This window comes from Podarcis filfolensis (genome assembly GCF_964270895.1).
Source record: "Podarcis filfolensis genome assembly, chromosome: 6".
NCBI classification, from domain to species: Eukaryota; Metazoa; Chordata; class Lepidosauria; order Squamata; family Lacertidae; genus Podarcis; species Podarcis filfolensis.
The window spans coordinates 71,245,637-71,265,184 of record NC_139609.1 but is presented as its reverse complement, the minus strand read 5'-3'; the positions used below and the strand labels follow the sequence as shown (position 1 = coordinate 71,265,184).

At 44.4% G+C, this 19,548-nt stretch overlaps 1 protein-coding gene across 5 annotated transcripts in view; it reads right to left on the bottom strand.

The window, feature by feature from the left end:
• Positions 1–14,394, bottom strand: part of RALY (RALY heterogeneous nuclear ribonucleoprotein) — a 206,008-nt gene extending 191,614 nt beyond the window's left edge. For 2 of the 5 annotated variants that reach the window (XM_083619145.1, XM_083619143.1), the window contains exon 1: positions 13,799–14,013. The gene's annotated coding sequence lies outside the window, so the exon portion shown is untranslated. The other 3 variants (XM_083619144.1, XM_083619147.1, XM_083619146.1) reach the window with 3 other exon arrangements.
• Between the last annotated feature and the right edge of the window lie 5,154 nt (positions 14,395–19,548).

Genomic DNA, 19,548 nt, shown 5'->3' with positions numbered 1-19,548 from the left:
AGGTCCAGCGCCGAGGGCCTTCTGGCGGTTCCCTCATTGCGAGAAGCAAAGCTACAGGGAACCAGGCAGAGGGCCTTCTCGGTAGTGGCGCCCGCCCTGTGGAACGCCCTTCCAGCAGATGTCAAAGCGATAAACAACTACCTGACATTCAGAAGACATCTTAAGGCAGCCCTGTTCAGGGAAGTTTTTAACGTGTGATATTTTACTGTATTTTTGGTTTTTATGGAAGCCGCCCAGAGTGGCTGGGGAGGCCCAGCCAGATGGGCGGGGTATAAATAATAAATTATTATTATTATTATTATGAGTAGGGCAGCCTCCCACTTATACTGGCCTGGGTGGAAGGTGATTTGACAGGGAGGAATAACTGCTTATTTTGCCAGCTTCCAAGGCAGCAGTGTAATGAGGCATGGAGTGGGCCTCAGCATGGTCAGTACAAGATCCAGCAGATCCTATGCTTGCCCAGTCCTGCCCAACCCCTCCCTGCCCCTTGAATGCCCTGTTGGGGACATTTCCACTAGCTATCACTAGTGGGAATGTTGCCAGTGGTAGCTTCTGTCTGTCTGCCATTTGGGCAGGGACATTGGGGTGCTCCTCACTGGAGGGACTCCCCCACCAATGTTGGCAGCCAGAGAAGGGACACCTCCATATAAACCCAACCCCCTCCAACACTGTGGGGAGGGAGATGAATTGCTTTGCCTTGCTGCTCTTGTATTTCTGATCTAAGTTTTCTGTATTTGTTATCTGAACAAGAAATGCCTACCTTCACAAGATCACAAGGAAGCTCATCCTCCCTCTTCTCTAAGCATAGATATCCAATCTGTAAAACTGGACCCCAAACTCCTCAAGCAACTGATCAAATGGAATGTAGCATAATGGTACTTTATTATAGGGAGCTAAGAGAAAAATAGATGTATAGATTTCAGAAAGGTTTTTCTTTTTTCTTTTAAGAACACATTTGAAGGGTTTCAGGCTGCTCCTTACAGCCTCATACCTCATAATGGAATGTGTGTGACAATGAATCCTCAAGAAAAATTATCATCCTTCAGTGACATAAGCAAAGAAACAAGGAGCCATTTACATTGCTAGAGCATTGTTCAGAAAATGATAGGGATAGGGATATAGGCACCATCACCATTCTCTACTGTCACTAGAAAGTACAGCATCAATCTCTAAAGTACAATGAACACTGTGCTATATGAAATCCATCTTGCAGGAGGTAGCCTTAACTTTGCCAGCAGAAATGTTATAAGCAAAGCTCTGCAAAATTAGAAAACTTTGCATAAGGTCATGGTCTCAGATAGTACATTCTAGCCACAAGGTTTATCTGCTAACTTTAGGATTTCTTTCCTTTGCGGTGGAGACAGGGAACCATACTGCATCTATTTCAATGTCTCTCTGCATTCTATTATCATGTTGTTCCAAATGGTTTTTACGTAAATTTATTATTGTGAACCATCCTGGGCTTCCTTTGGGGACGAAGGGTGGTTTATAAATGTGAAATAGGCAAACAATGAATAAACAATAGTTGAATAGTAGAGCACGCGCTGTGCTTGCAAAAAAATCCCAAATTCAATCTCTAGGTAGGGCTGGAAGAAACCCTGATCAGAAAACTTGAAGGGCCACTGCCATTAGTATACATAATCCTTAGCAAAATGATTCAGTAGTTTTGACCCAGGCCACATGCACACCATTCATTTAGAGACCTCTATTTCCCTACCAGAGCTACAATTCCCAGATTTCCTGTGAAGAGAGATTCATCGATAAACCACTCTGGGAATTGTAGTGGCCTCGGTATAAGGTAGCTTGCTATGAAATTATTGGATTTCTGGAGCCTACATTTGCAGGGACAGGGAGGGTATATACCATTTCTGATGAGCGATGTTGCCAAATTCCCTGTTGTTTTCTTTATCCTGTAATAAACAAACATGCCGACAAAAATGCTCCATATTTCTAGTGCTTAGTGTGCAAAGTTTGCTTCAAACATCCCACCATTTGGAGAAGGCAGGGGTGCCAACTTGAATAAAATATTGTGGGGGCCCAAGTAAGCCCTGCTCCGCATAATCAATCATGTGATGCTGTGCGCACACACCATTTGAATGGGAATGCCCATCAACTTTGTTAGGGCCCAGCCCCCCTCAAATATTTTATTGTGGGGGCCCGAACCCCTCCCCCACAGCCTCCTATGGGAGAAGGGAAAGCAAATGCTTATTAACAATGGGATCTGCCTTTTTGTGCACATGTTGTGTAGGCCTGCCATGTATTCCTTTGGAGAGACTGAGCAAAAGCTTGAATACCCTCCTTGGCTATGGGGAGCCTGTCAGTCTCTCACCAACCATAATTGCCACCTGATATAACATTTGAATGCTGCAGCAGTCCCACGACCTAGCTAGTTTTGACTCTCCCACAGCACCAGCACATGCCAATTAAGTTTCTAGCACTGAATTTTATATGAGCCATGGAACTTGAAACCTGCTCTCTTGTCTTTCAGCTTCCCTTTCTTTCCCTATCCTACCAATCAAATGGCTTTACACCCACCCACCCCCGTTGCTTCACTAACAGTTCAGTCAGTGTTCAGACAAAAGGACAACACAACCAGCAGAACTTTCAAAAAGCTGGTAGATGACAGATGAAAATCCACCACACAGGGGTCTGGCCCAAGACATTGTGTGGCCTGAGGCAAAGGACAAGATGGTTCTTCTTCCCTTTCATGTCCATGGGAAAGGCTATGGCTCAGTGGAAGAGTACACGCCTTGCATGAAAAGGCTCCCAGGTCGCCTCACTCAGGCTAGAGAACAGAGTTGACAGATCAACAGTTCCAAAAAAATGGGCCCTGCAGGCCTATAATGCCTAGTGGGTGGATTATCAGGATTCTGAAATGTGGAAGTCACATAATATTCCATGTGGATGAAAAGAGCAAGAGAACATGAAAATAAAGGCTACCATTGGCTACTAGCCATGATGGCAATGCTCTGCCTCTACGGTCAGAGGCTGTATGCTTCTGAAGACCAGTTGCTGGAAACCACAGAAGAAGAGTGTGTGTCTTGCATTTGAGTCCTACTTGTGGGCTTCCTGCAGGAATCTGGTAGGCCACTGTGAGAACTCAGTACTGACCTAGATGGGTCAATGGTCTGATCCAGTAGGCTCTAATTGTGTTCTTAACAAGGAACAGCCATCATTTGGCCAACACAGCACTATGCATAGGCTGCCAATGGTGAGGAAGTCCCTGTCCCCCCTGCCCAGCCTGATGGCCAAATTCCTCCTGGGAATCCTTTAAGGATTAGGACTAACATAAGACGTGCATATACATATAGGTATGTGGTTTATGTATTAAGGAAAAATCAGGAGGGTTCAAGATTATGAGGACATGACCAACAGCATATCATAGTTAACAGGAGATAAGAACTCACGACATAAGCAGGAGCATACCAAGGTGCATACAAAATGCTTTGCTAACACTTCAAATATAGAAATGGATGAGCACCAGGTTTCAATAGCTAATATGCTTACATTATGGATTTCAGCAATAAAATGCTTAGCTAAGGAAGCATAGCTTGATGGATGTCTCAGATAGACCAGCGGAACAAGGCCAGATACTTGTGTATTTCAAGGAAGGATGAAGTAATGTTCTTGTCCGGGACAGATAGCAAAGAACTAGGTGAAAGCGCTTCGCCGAGAGACTAATGGGGCGTTTGGGAACCAGTCAGAAAGAGACATGCAAAGTTGGATGGAGATAAGGACAGGGGATAAAAGGCTATGGCTGGTAAGGTACAAGAAGTTGAGATTTCTGCCCGTAATGGTGATGAATGAGTAATAATGACCACATAAAGATGTATGTAGGATCAAATGCAACAACTGCTGTGCCATCATAAGTATTGGGTTGGAATTGTACCAGCACTACTGGATTTCATGCCAGCAATGTTATGAGTGCAGCAAATGACCCATCTGCCACATGCAGCACAGGATTTTTGCATGAGCTGATGTCAAAAGCTGAATGTGGGCAAACCAAGGGCAGGTCTCAGAATGCCTTGTTTATGTGCATCTCACTGGGCCTTTGCTGATTATCAAAGACACAGCTAGGTTGGTTCTACTTGCTATGTGCAAAATTAACATGATCTCGCTTTAGTTGAACTCCACCTGTTGTACAGCAACATAGGTCTAGCCAGGATGCCAGAACAGCTGAATCAGTGGAAGCAAATTGTAGCAGAGTTTTTAAACTTGCAAGTTCAAGGCAGCTCACTGGTTACACAGATCCACAGGATCTGGGTGTTCAACAAATCGTACTTTAAGTAAATCTCAGAGAATGACTGAATCATTGTTAGTTGCTCTCTGTGTTACAGAGTGATGACTGGTGTTGCCAGTTTCATGCTATGGAACACTCTTCCAGCAAAGATTCAGCAGGCATCCCCCATTTTGACTTTTAGGCATCTCTTAAAGACCCTTTTATGCCAGAAAGCCTATGCCGTTGTTTAAAATTTTCTTGTGCAGCCAGTGTTTTAAATCAATAATTTTTATGCCACCTTTCCAAAGTCAAACCATGCTCAAGGCAGCTTACAACATATGAAAAAATCACACAACTGCAAACATAGCAAAAGTAGTCATAAGCAACAAACAAAACATCAAAAAGTACACATCCAAACAGAACAATTTACACATAAACCCTAAGATCCTATTTATATCTACAGACAGATCTATATCTAGATATATAAAAATAGCAGCAACACCCCCAATAAAAAACCCCTAAACTATACCTCAGCTTTGTTCTGAACTGCTTTTAATGTGTTTTATCTTGCTGTACACTGCCCTGATATTTTATGAGATGGTAGCATATACTATAAAAGCAAATAAAGCAAGTAAGAGTTAGTCCTGGAGCCCAAGACCCCTGAAGTGATCATGATGACTTTCCTTGTGTTCAAACAACCTTGTTATCAGGCCTCTCAAAAGTAATAAAAGCAGACCCTGTATAATGACTGTGTTAAAAATTTAGGCCACAGCAAGGGTGCAGTCAGACATGGGGATTATTGTGTTAAGATTTCCTGGCTATAATGCTAGTGCTTCTGTCCCAGTTTCTAACATTCCTTTTACACTGCCTTACTTGTTGAGTTATGGAACAGCGGCTTTTTGATCCGTTTACCGCCATGATTCTATGCCATGCTTACGGTAATTTCATTTACACCAGTGGGCATGGCATGATAGAACAACATAAATAATTGGGCATGGCATGCTGTCACCATTTATGCACATGTGTGCTTCTTTCCCCCAATGACTCATCCATGAAAATGGCGGGAAAGAACTGTATGCTGGAATACCACCCCAGTTTTTGTCAAATGAACAAGTGGTGAGATGATCCATGAAAGTGAGGAAATTATAGCGCATAACTGCAGTTTTCCAGGTTAATGGGGTTGCAAACAGATTTCCCCCCTCAAAGCAATTAACATGACAGTGAGCTATTGTTTCGTTTATTATTACACCATGTATTTTTGTTTTTATACTGTAAACCACACTGAGATCTTCGAAAGAAGGGTGATATATAAATAATAAATAAATAATAAAAGATTCTGCCAGGTTTCCATAACGCCAGGTTTTTCACGTCATGTAAAAGGTAACATAAAGCATGATAATTGTCAGATAAAGAAAAGCTGGGGAAATAGAATAAAGCACTGTCTGAATACAACCTAAGACATCACTGCTGTCACCTGTCAGTGAACAAAACTTCACAGAACCATAGCAATTTATGTCTCAGAAAGATTCTGACAATCATTCACTAACATCCCGTTCTAAAGAAAAATCATAATTATCCAAACTCAACTAGCAGAGGGGAGGACGAGGGAACAACCCACACAACACAAGGCCTCATTTGGACCCCTTGTTAGTTTGGACACCGTGGCTCAAGAATTGTACTGAATCCTTCTGCCCCTAGTCTCAATCTGTAAGACAGAGGTGGGGAACTGGAAGACCAGACCTCCCTCAAGCCCCACAGGCTACTTTCATGTGTGGGTAGGACTGCCTATCTGTCAATTATGACACCAGGTGAAAGCAAACTGTTTGAGGGTAAAGACACAGGGCTTTCCAGGAGCTGATGATCAGCAGGGCCTGAAAAACCCGCTTTCAGCAGGGAGCCATGCCTTCACCTAGGAGAGATGGGCAACAAACCTTGTGTTTCCACCCAAAAAATCTATCTGTGACAAAGCACTCCAGGTGAACACTTGAAACGTCTTGAGGGGACCACCTGGCCATTCAACTTCATGCTCAAAGGATGCACCTTGTCCCCCTTCCCAAAGGCAAAACAACAGCAACAGCAATCCTACTAGAGCAGTATTGCAATGGATGAGCTGCTCATTGTATGATGCAGATTCCATTTTAAGCACTTTTTAATTGTCATTACTAAAAACAAAGAGAAGAGTCAACATATTTCCAATAAAGGGTAGAACAGGTATCTAGCATAAGTGCTTCTGGTATAGATGAGCCGTGGGGAACCTGCACTCCTCCAACTATTTCTGGACTCTCCTCACCCCTGAACACTGGGAAGCATCTGGTTTCCTATCCTCAATATAAAGCATTCTGTCTCATGACACAGGGGGAGACTTGACAGCCTATTGTGCTATCAAACTTGGTAGAATGTATTTAAAGTCTATAATTTATAGCTTGGTTTGTGCATGGTATGGCACACACAGAACAGTTCTAACATGACTGCTCAGAGGTCTGCCCCACTGATTGCAATGAGAATTATTCCCAGGTAGGGATAGGATTAGTCTTAGGCATCAGGCACATTCTTCTTTGTTTATCCTGGCATTTTAACCTATGCAAACTGACTATTTTGAAAGATCTTCTCCAATGCATTTATTATTATTATTGTGTGTTATTGTACTAACGTGCGTGTGAACCCGTGTGAATAAGCAAAAGCAATGGGCTAAATCTTCCACTTCTGCCACAAAAAGAAACTTCTTAGCCCCGTATGATGTGCCCTAGGTTAGAGGTATGGAACCTCCAGACCACAGGCCTAATCAGGCCCCCAAGACCTGCCCATTTGGCCCATGAGGACATGTATGGCCTGCCCTACACCTGACATCATAGCTGGCATTATGCCTTCACTTGTGGCCCTGTGGCATCCCAAAGGGCAAGAAGGCCTGCTTCTTATTTTGTTCAATGCCTCTCTCTTCTCAAGGGTTTCCAAGGGCTAGGCGAGGTCAACAGCTAAAGATACAACATGCACATGCCCTGCAAAAAGGTAACCATCTGCAAAACCATAGCTGCTTAATGTCAACCTAAGCAGGAGTTTTAGTGTTTTTGAAAAGCCTTATCAACTATGATTCCTATATAGGGAAAAGGCAGTTCCTTCCTCTAGAAGGCAGAGATATTAGATTTAAATCTAGTAAGCCATACCTTTAAGTGTGGCTTCTTACATGCTCATGACTTGACAGCTACAACATCAAGTGACAGGTTGCTTGTACGAGACAGCCATCCCAGCACAAACATCACAGAGTAGAGACTGCACGTTGTTGAATCTCAAACACTGTATGGAGGCGATTGATGCACTGAAGTGAGAGTCCCTGGATGATAAGAAGCCACATGATGATGAGCTATCATATGATGCCTCTGCAGGTATGAATCAGCTCTTCTCCGATTCAGTTTTAAAATGAATGACACTACATGCTACCATGGCTGATTAAGACAGTGATTTCAAGACAGTCTGTGGCACTCAAATCATTTAGTAAACTACAAATGGACTACAGCAAGAAGCAGTTTTGCATAAATGGGGAGAAAAAAAACTTCTACAAACCCATTTATGTTTTGGCTTATGTGAATTACTGTGTATCACCCATGCCTGCTCATGAAGCAGTCAAGTGCAAAAGTAAATCCACATTCCTCAATTTATTAAGGTTCCCGAATACTTAGAAGTTACTCATTATCTCTTTCACCACAATCATCTGTAATCTAGTCTTTTGTAAAGCAGCCAGAATGCAGTTTCTGTAAGATAGCCTTCTGCAGCCTGGTGCCTTCCAGATGTTTTAGACTCCAGCTCCCATCAGCCTCCATGGTTTTGCTGTCAATTGTAGTCCAAAATATCTAGAGAGTCAGAGGCTGGGGAACGCTGCCTTCACCAAGTACAAACCTGACCTTCTAATTAAAATACATAATTCAGACTTGAAACCTTATATATCACAATTCACCTGAAAGCGTGAGAGCATTAAATGCATGGAAGGAAGAAAACAGCTAGAGCAAACTACCCCACTCAACAGCAGTGTATTCTTATGCAACAGAGAGATCAACTTAATCATAGATGACAACTTCTGAAAACCTTTGCTTTGAATTCATCCCTGGCATTTTTCTAGGCCAGCTTGAAAACAAAAGCTTTGTCTTCTTAAAATGCAATAGCCTCAGGCATCTTTGCAAAAATAAAAAAGTGACATATCTCAGGTCTGGGGGGAAAAGTCTGTGCCTGTTGCCTTTCAGCATCCCTCTAAAAGCTTCTCTCTACAATTTAGCTAGATTCAGATTACCCAGATCAGCATGAATTCTACAGATTAACCTTCTCCTATAAATATAGGTATGAAAAGTGTAGGTTTAGGATTACATTTTAACTACCTCATTACAGCTTTATGGGTTGGAAGAAAATCGCTCGTTATTAACCCAAGACACTTTTGCCTAGCGAATTTTTATGAATTTAGAAAGCATTTGCTGTGGCAATATATGTGAATGTTACATCTATTCAGCTCATTATTTCAGACTTTGCTCTCCCCTCCCCTCCTGTGCTTGCTTATATTGCACTCTTTCCATAACTATATTCTCCCCAGCCCATCCACACACTATTTTCTAATGCATGTCCAACAAAACTGCGTCCTGTGGACATGCAACCTGTATTTAAAGCCTGAAATAAAACATCTCTTGAGTTTCTTTCCAAGTTGTGGAATAAGCTCCTGCACATGTCAGCTTATTTCTTGAGCTTGGAAATGGAGACCTTTGACTTTAGTGACCAACAGTGTTTGCTGAAAGAACCCTATAGATCTTGCTTTTACCATTTAACTAAGGACGGAACCAATGAAATACGTTCTACCAAAGAATAGCAAACAAGAAAAGGCATAGAATTACAAACTTCGCTCCTCCCTGTCTCCCCATATATGCAAAATTAATGATTATATGTTGACAGGTCTCTTAACCATGATTGATGCTAATCAAGATGGTTCCATACCATCTTGATCAGGATTTAAAAATCACCATTAACTATGGGCTAAAGGATAAGTTCTTTAGGTTTAATCTCAGATAAGCCACTCTCTCCATCCCACCCTCTCTTTGCATGTTGTAGCTGAATGAAATTCTGCCTCTCAGGGAAGCTACTGTTATTTTACACCCAGAAGCCATTTCCTCTTACAGTCTCAATTTAGTTGCTGGTCTGGAATTTCCAAACACAATAATCATCATGGGATACAGATCAAAATGTTCTGGTTCCATTATTGAATCGCTTGCAAACTGGCCAGTTAAAAGCATCCTTGCTGGCAATGCTTGTGTCTCCTTTCTCTGAACAGCTAAAACTGTCCAGTTTTTCTTTCAAATAAATGATCTCCATCAACAACAGTGATCTTCCCTTCATGTTCTGCAAAGCAGAAGGCCTGTAGCTAAGGTTTTGGCTGATGAATACACCCACCCACACTCCACTATGGGAGTATGTCCTCATCCTCTGTTGTGTCTAGGGATGCCCACACATTACATTCAACAAGTGTGACCTCTGTACTTGTGCGCTTAACAGCTGAGCTGTATAAATGTGTACACAGAAACGCCTGTGTACGTGTAGAGACAGTTTCTATCCATGCTCAGTGTTAATGTGTGACTAAGCTCTCATTCTCTAGTTCCTTTCCCTAACCCTCACCTTCCAACCCAAGTGTTTCCCTCTCCATCTTACCATCTTTTCCCCCTTTCATCCCTGAACATCCCCCTCTCTGACGCATTTGCTATTGGTGGCAAGTCTTCCCGACCATGAGAACAATGCAACATAAAACACTCCTCCCCAACCCCTGCCTTGTTATCTGCCTTTGCTAAGGCAACAGTCCTCATAAGGCTCCCCCTTCCTTGTTTTGCCGTTCCCTTGAAATCCATCTACAACTTTTATCTTGACAGTCAGAGCCACATATATCCTCCAATGGGGTTCAGTTGGGCAGCAGAGGAATATTAGTCTAAGGTATGTGCCTCAATGCCTTACATTCTAACTAAGCCCGATTTTTCTCTTCAACAAAAACATCTATAAATATGAATAATACCACTGACAAGCCACTATTGAGAGCGGGTAGCTTTTAAGAGACTCTAAAGAGCTCTACTCCTGCTCCATTACTGTGATGTTGTCTAGATTTTTCTCACATAGCCTGAACTCCTTTGCCAGGGAAGTTATTTTCCTCACAGTTCTTTTTTAAAAAATAAAAATGAAGCAATAGCACGAAAACCCTGCCATGTAAGATTTTAGTTCTGTGTATCCTGCTTCTCTACAGCCACAATGGGCATGTTCCAGCCAGTTATGAAGATTGAAATCCTACTGATTGCTGTATGTGTTTACCTCTCCCCATACTGGAATGAACAAATCTCAAAACTGCTAAACTTTTGATTGGATTGAGTCCGATGGGTGTTGCATTTCATTGTCCTGTACATGATGCTCTTTTAAAGGGGGAGGGAACCCCAACCCCTGTTCTTAGAAACTGTCCCCACAAAAAAGCAGGCACAACTCATCTGAGAAAGGTAAATGCAACACAACAGTGAAATCAATACTTTAAAAACAGAAAGCCACCATTCCGAAACATCCTCTACGCAGCCCAACCTGCAAACCAGTTAAGCTGAAGTTTAGGGATTTAGCTCCAATGAATTGGTTTTTAGCACGTAAGCCTGGCCCTGGAGCTGTTTATTCTACACTGATTGCAATGCCACACTTGATGAATCTGACATATTTAGAAATGGATGCATAAGCTCACCACCTGCCTTTCACAGCTTATTTGGTTCAAGAGATCACGCCAACGATGCCCTGAATTTGCTTCTCATCTCCAGCCCCCAACCCCTGCAATACTACCCCCTTCCTGGATGTTCCCAGCATATTCGTGGGACTTCAAATGGCACATACATTAAAAGGAAAGTCGCTTTAGGAAACAGCATGTTTGATAACTATACATTTTCAATTGCACATCCAAGGATGCTTCATCACAACCTGTTCAGGAAAAGTACTTGCAGAAACAGGAGCCTTTGCCAAGATGGGACAGCATTTAAGGTCAATTAAAAGGTGATCATGTTGCTAGGAGGAGCAGAGGTGTTGATTAATGTACTGAGAAGTATTTGTATGATCACTTGTAGTGCATCCCAAGTATTGTGCTTTTAAATTCTACGTGTTTCTTTTGTGTGTGTTTCTAAGTCACCTTGAGGCATTTTGTGTAAAGTTTTTAGTAAGTAAATAAATAACTAAGGTTTGGGAGCTGAATAGCAACCCTGAATTGTTCACATCTCTAAGGGGCAGCAGTGCTGCAGCACTAGCTCAGCTGGTTGAGAGATGTATTAAACAGAGCTCATGTAATCTTTACATGTCTAAACAGTACTCCATTCTGAAGTGAAGATCAAGTGTGCTACTGCTGGGGTGTTGGGTTTGACTGCGAAATCTAGATCCAAACATCCTGCAAAGTTCAGTGCAAGGCTCCGGGCAAATTCACTACTTCACAAGGCTGTTGCAAGACTAAAATAATTCTTTTGAGCTCCTTTACGGAAGGGTGTAATAAATGTTCTAGATATGTCAGATTACTCACAACAGCAAACCTTCCAGTGGAGCCAAAGTTTCTAAGCACTGAATGGAGGCATTTTGCTTTGGGGAAAAAACAAGCGTGGAGTCGTTTTGTATTTTTTAAGAGCTCAGATTTGACTGCTCGCCATCCTATATAATGCATGTCTCCGAACTGCTGAAATCAGTAAGAAGTGAGTTTCTAGGAAGCAATATGACATTCCCACACTGATAGGCCGGTGCAGAAACTACGATGACGTTTGATTTAGATGTGAGAGGGCAAGGTTCAAATCCCAGCTCAGTTCATTGCACAGCCTTGGGCAAGTCACTAACTCTCAGCTGCACCATCTCGAAACCCAGTGAAGGTTTCTAAAGAGGACTGAGGATAAAGGGAACTGCAGTGCACTTGTGTACTGAAATGCACTTTTAAAATAGTACCAAGCATGCACAAATGTTTCCTGCTGAAAGAAACCTAAGCAACATAGCAGGATGTGTGGAGGGGAAACAGCTCAGTGAAAGAACACGTGTGTAGCATGCAGAAAGTCACATGTACTGCCAGTTTAAAAGACCAGGTCACAAGTGATGGAAGAGGGCAGCCTCAGAATAGATCATACTGGGCCAGATGGACAAATAACCTGACCTAGTATAAGGTGGCTTCTGATGTTCTTATGATAAAACATGTGTTAAACTTATCTTGCTACATTAGCGCTTGACTGTTATCCCTTATATATACGTATCTGACAGTGACCCAGAGATCAGATCATTCAGAGACTATTCTGGCTACACTGGCACAAGACCAAGCTTAGGAAATTATCCATCCACCTAGCTCAGTATTGTTTACACTGGCTGGCAGCAGATCCACAGACTACAAGCAGAGGTCTCTCCCATTCCTGCCTGGAGATGCCAGCAACTGAACCTGGGACCTTCTGCATGCAGGACATGCTCTAGCACAAATCTGGAAATCTCCCTCGATGAAGAAAATGTAATCGATTGCATTAAAAAAATTGAGTAAGGAGGGAGATTCCCCCCCCCAGCCGCCCCCTGCACAACAGTGATCTACAAATAACATTTGCAATGCAACCATCAACAAACCTGTCAGTTACCATAGACAGAACACTGGTCATATAATTTATGTCATAAAGAAGCCAACACACGGACATCAAATACACTTCACTGGGGAGGGGTTGACAACATATATTTGGACTGTTTTTATTTATTATTACCATTATTATGAATTTTGGTGCTTCTCCAATAGAGAAAGGGATTTGACCTATACTTTGGGTTCTCAGAGATTCAGAAAACTTTTTTCCTTTCCAAGCACCTGGCTATCTGTTGGCACAGTAGCACCTCTGGTCTCTTTGCCCCTTCCAGACGCTCCGTGGGACTTAAAACAGGTGGAGGGTATTGACATAGTACAAAACGTATTTGAAATCCAATTGGGAAGGAACCATTTTTAAAAGAAAAAGGAAAAAAGATTTCATTTCTGACAGGCATGTCCAATTCCTTTATAAAATAAAACAAAAAAAAAAAAGTCCAAGAAAGTGGTATATCATTCAGCAGACACAAGAACTATACCCTTTTTTGTAATAACGAAGAAAGGGGGAGAAAACACTTAAAAGTTCAAAGACCAAAGAAAGAAAACCACGCACATTAGGCAAACATTTGAAGAAAGGGGGGAAAAGGAAAATGGGTGGTTTTTTTTTTAATTTGAGCAGAGGAGTGCATAAGACAAGGTTGCAAAAATCAGAACTAATTGTTGTAAAGGAAAAAACAGAAGGGGGGGTTAAGCAAAAGGAAAAAATAGTTTAGGGCTGGGGGGTATAGGAAAGAGAGCCAAAAAAGGGTAAAAACAGCTGCTAGACCTCACACTGCAAGGAAAACAAACGAATAACAACAACCAAGAACAAAACAGGTAGTGTCTCTTTTTAAAAAAAGAAAAAAAGAAAACCACAACCAAAAAGTAATTCATTATTCATCTTATGTTGTCAATTTGAAAAGAACAAAAGGGGGGAAAGCAGTTGGAGGAGGAAGAGAAGAAGAAGAAGCGGGGGAAATACTCACCAAGCAAGAAAATACTCAGAAGTAAAAATGTCAAAGAAGGAGTGAGTGAGAGACAGGGAAGGAGGAAAGAGTGAGAGAGCCACCAGCACAGACAGAATAATAGCCCAGAAGCAGCAGCCCGAGCTACCGCCGGGTTCCCGAGCCAGCGCCTAACGCCAACTCTACCGAGCTGCGAGCAAACTGGCAGAGCTTAGAGTCCGAGCGCTAAGAGTCCTTCCACCAGAACGCACCATTGCGACGACCGAAGGGGGGGGGGGAGGAAGCGATCACAAGTCGAGAAGCCTCCCGGCTTATGCGCCCGAGAGCGCGCCAAGCAGCCACCCCTTAAAGGCTCTCGAAGACAGGGAAGGGGGATTTGCTGGAAAAGCCAAGCGCTGCCGAGCAGAGCTGGAGGGAAAGGCTGAGGCTCCGGTTCCCCCCCACTCACTCCGGTGTTTTTGGAAAAGTCCGCTCCTGGAGGTAGCGGGCTGGGAGGAGGGAAGCGAGCGGTGGAGAATCGCTTCTAATCGGCGCTTGACTGTTCTCAGAGATGTGATCCCCTTAACGAAGCGTTGCAGGCATCGTTCCGACGATCCTGGCTGGGTCCTCCTTTGCTGGGGGTGGGTGGATCTTCGCCAGACGTGGGTCTTGGTGGTGGCAGGCGGGGCCGGGTGCCTGACAAGCAGGATGGATGAGATTGATTCTGTGCAGTAGACAGCTGAACGCAGCAAATAAAGGGAGCTGATGCAGAGACGGGCAACCTGTGGCCCTCCAGATGTTGTGGGACCACAACTCCAGTCGCAGCTGGAGTTGGGAGTGCAACACATCTGGCTGGCTGCTTGTTCCCTATCAGAATCATGGAGTTGGAAGGGACCACGAGGATCCTGCCTATCCTGGTGTATTAAGATTCTGTCTGTGCAAAAGGAAGTTCTACTGCATTCAGTGGGGCTTGCTCCAGGTAAGTAGTTATAGAAATGTGGCCTGAATGAGACTGCAAAAGATGCTTTGATGCTGTAACTTTCAAGTGCTTCTTGGGTATCTTCTTCTATAGCAGCGGTGGGGAGCCTGTGGCCCGCCAGATGGTGGTTGGACTAAAACGCCCATCTTCTCTAACCATTGACCATGCTGGCTGGGGATGATAGGAGTTGGAATCCAACAGTATCTGGAAGGCCGCAGGTTCCCCACCCGCAAAGTGGTGTGGTGTGGTGAAGCCTGCAGTGTCTCTGATGCACCCATAAATATTCTAAGCAAAGTTCAGGTTTGCTAACACCTTGATGAGGAAGTTAACTGGTGAGAGAGAGAGAGAGAGAGGCAGGAGAGTTCTCAGAGCATCGCAAATTGGCAGTTTTGGGCTAAACCATGGTGGTAATAATCCCATGACAGAAGGTAAAGTCTCATCCAAAGAAAGGCTCGTAAAGTCAGTTTAGTATAAACCAACAGGGAGTCATGGCTTCGACAAGCCCAAGCCCATATAAAATCAAGGTTTTTAAGCATGTCTAATGCTTAATCTATTTACTTATTTAAATCTAATTAGTTAAAATTAGGGAGGGATGCCTTACAATTAAAATATGTAGACAAAATACATATAACCCATAAAAGTAACCCTATCCTTTAAAACACGCAGCACAACAAATCACTGAATGGAAATTACTAATAGCAGCAGCAGTTAGGTCTCTCTCTTCCTCCAAAGGCCTGCCAGAAAAGGTGGCTGCCAAAAACTAAAGGGAAATGGGGCCAGACACACCTCTTTCAGGAGGTGGGGTTTGACAAGAAAGGAGCTGCCATTGAAAAAGCTGCTTCCTGGTCCCCAACACCATGCCACCAGGAGGGTCTCATTTGCTGATTTGCTATACAGACGTGGATAGGATCATGTACAACTGCTCTCTGGCTAGTAATGAAGCCTTTTGCTAGTAATGAAGCATCTCACTCTCATAACACTAGAACTTGTGGACATCCGAAGAAGCTGAACGTTGGAAGATTCAAGACAAATAAAAGAAGGTACATCATTAAACAATGGAATTTGCTCCCACAGGAGGCAGTGATGGCCACCAACTTGGATGGCTTTAAAAGAGGACTGGACAAATTCATGGAGGCTATTAATAACTACTAATTATGATAGCTATGTTCCACCTCCACTGTTGGAGGCAGTATGTTTCTGAATGCTAGCTGTTGGGAAGTGTAGGAGGGCAGAGAGTGCTGTCGCAATCAGGCCCTGCTTATGGGCTTCCCATGGGCAGCTGGTTGGCCACTGTGAGAACAGGATGCTGGACTAGGTGGTCCATTGGCCTGATCTACAAGGGCTTAGTCTTATCTTCTTATTGTGACTCATGATATTGAGCTGGTGCACCAGAACACTAAGACTGTCACACAAAGGCAGAAGCTCAAAGTAGCATAGCTGTGTCTGTTAACTTACAACTTCACATTATTAGTGAAGTTAGCTAGGTGCAGAAAAAGTGGGGTGAGCTTGGAGAAGGAACTGGGCAACAATCTTCAAATTCCTATCAACACAGACCACTTTGAACCTGTGCAACACAGAGCAGCTGTAAAACATGAACATGAAGTGCCCAAGTCCTTATTATTTCAGTTGGACGCTCCTTTCCCCCACAGAGCTGTCAACCACCAACCATCAGCAGCAGTCTCCAAATAAATAGGCGCCCTCTGCCTGGAAACAAGCTATAGTTATCACAAAGTTCTTCCTCTGCAAGTGTAGCGCTTAGCTGGCCAGAACTTCTGCTTCCTCCAACAGGCTTCTGTTCTCCATGTAGACATTCCTTTGGTGGCCAAGAGCCAGTATCCATTCCATGGGAGTTGGCAGTAAGGAACAGCAAGGACCCAGGGACGCCTGAGATATCTTCTGGCTTCCTGCTTCTACAGGGATTGGGAATATGTGGCCAGCTAGGTATTGTTGGTCTCCAACTCCCATCAGCTTCTGCCAGCACAGCGAACGTTCAGGGATGGTGGGAGTTGGAGCCCAACAACAACTAGAGTTAGATAGATCCTCTGTCCTAAGTAATATTATGCTTGTGTCCTGATAGGGGGCTTTTTGTAAGCTTCTGACTGGCCACTGTGAGAACAAAATGCTGAACTAGATGGGCTTTTCGACAGATCCTGCAGTGTGTTTTCTTACAGCAGGGGATTCTGGCATAGGATATAAATGTACAGTGGTACCTTGGGTTACATACGCTTCAGGTTACATATGCTTCAGGTTACATACACTTCAGGTTGCAGACTCTGCTAACCCAGAAATATTACCTCGGGTTAAGAACTTTGCTTCAGGATGAGAACAGAAATTGTGCTCCAGTGGCGCGGCGGCAGTTGGAGGCCCCATTAGTAAAGTGGCGCTTCAGGTTAAGAACAGTTTCAGGTTAAGAATGGACCTCCGGAATGAATTAAGTACTTAACCTGAGGTACCACTGTAGTTTATTAAACTGGCTGGGGAAGAATGAGCGTTTTGGGCAAAGGTTCAATAAGTTGTAGTTGCAAGCCCTGAACAGGGCAGGGTGAATGAATCACTGCTCTTTTTCTCTGGTTCTTTTCCCCTTATTGCTTTTGGGGGTCAGGTAAAGCCAGAGAAGCCTTGAAACCCTCACAGCATGGGAAGATTCCTTGATTCTTCCTCAACACTAGTTTTATACCTATGATCGTGTGCAGCATCTTCTACCCAAGCTTCCCGCTACCCTCCTGAGTCAGAACTCTTTGTTTCCAGGCAGAGTCAAGAGTAGTCTGAGGCATGTGATTCAGATCCACTGCTGAAGCTGAGCAGTTCTGGCCCTTTGAGTTGCCTGGGTAATAGGTGACCTCCTGGGAGCCAAATGTAAGCTGCTCTGAACTCCTCAGAAGAAGAATAAGGGATACGTTTAATAAGGACAGGGCTCGAGTCAGTCTGGTATCTTAAGACTTCTGACTAAGAAGTATAAGAGGGTGATTGCACTGAAGGGTGCTGTCAGCTAGCCAGTTGCATTTGTTGCTGCACTTAGCAGAGAAACACTCCCGGCAGCCAGCCATAAATTCCTTTCTTTATTTCCTTCTGACAAGATTACATGCAGAATAAACAAAGCGACCCGTCTCTCATGACGCGTTGCTCTAACTACTTTCTCTTTTCCCTCTCCCTCGAGACCAACAAATCCAACGGCTCAGCCCCTTCCGTTTTCCCCTGTGACGTGGATCCCCCTCTCTCTGAAGCACCCCTTCCTCCCCAGACTCACTATCCTCTTCTCTGTCTTCTGAGGAGGACTCAGTACTGAGCAGTGGAGATCATTCCCTGTATCCTCTAATTCTTTCCTCCCTCGCTGCCTGCAGTTCCCTGACATCCACCCCCTCCTCAAAGGCCCCCCTTACCTCCCTTTCCTGAGAAGAAGCCTCCCCTGATGCATTCTCCTCATGCTTCTCGGGGGTAAATCCTAGGAAAATCTCCTCCTCCTCCTCTTCGGTATCATCAAAAACGTTACCCCAACCTCTAACACCTGATGGACCCGGACGCTGTTCACTCACTCCTCCTCCCCCCTGTGTTTCCTCTTGGTCCGAGGCTGAGAACCCTTCAAAATCCTCTTCATCGTCCATCGGCCCAAACGCCCTCTCAGCGAACCTCCCTGCGGGTTGTGGCTTATGGGGAAATAGCTCGTGGAAGTCCTCCACTAAACCCTCCTCCGTGACCCAATCTGATGGCACCCATGTGTTATCCGAACTGGGAGACCCCTCCCAAGCTACAAGATACTCCAGCTGATTACCCTTCCAACGCGAGTCCAATATTTCCTCTATCTGGTGTCCCCGCTCCCTTTCCTCGACTTCTCATGGTGGCACCTCCCCTTCCTTTCTGCCCGGCCGGTAAGCCGACAATAGCGACCGGTGGAACACAGGATGAATTTTCATGCTCTCTGGCAGCCTCAACCTAAAGGCCACCGGGTTGACTTGCTGTATGATTTCAAATGGACCCACCCTCCTGGGTTTGAGTTTCTTACAACCCCCTTTCCAAGGCAAGCTTTGCGTTGATAACCACACCTTATCCCCCACCCGGAGGGTTTCCCCTTCCCTCCGATGCTTGTCTGCTTGCCTCTTGTATACCTCCTTGGCCCTTTCCAAGTTCAACTTCAGTTGTTGTTGAATTGCTTCCATCTCCTCCGCAAACTGTTCAGCGGCTGGCACACTCCACGATTCCTCCCCCCTCCGCGGGAAAGCCCTAGGATGGCACCCGTGATTTGCAAAAAACGGAGTCATCCCTGTGGACACATTCTCGGAGTTGTTGTATGCAAACTCCGCCAGCGCTAATTTGTCCACCCAATCGTTCTGCCTCTCCCCCACATAACAACGCAGGTACTGCTGTAATACTGCATTGACCCTTTCTGCCTGCCCATTGCTTTCGGGATGTCTGGCGGTGGTGAAACTTACCTCAACTTGCAACAAACTCATGAGTTTGCGCCAGAACCTTGATGTAAATTGTGTCCCCCTATCCGAGATGACCCTCGAAGGGATCCCATGCAACTTAAACACGTGCTCCACAAACAATTTGGCTGTCTCCTCCGCAGTTAGCGCATGAGAACACGCCACAAAATGGCACATTTTGGTGAGTAGATCCACCACCACCAACACCGCCGTCTTCCCCCTGGACCAGGGCAGGTCAGTGATGAAGTCTACTGATACCACCTCCCATGGCCTCCCTGGTGTTGGCAGAGGCTCTAATAACCCTGCCGGAGCTGCCCTCTCCCCTTTGGCTCCCTGACAGGTGCTGTATATCATCAGATTCTACACTCAGCCTGATTCCAGGGCAACATAAA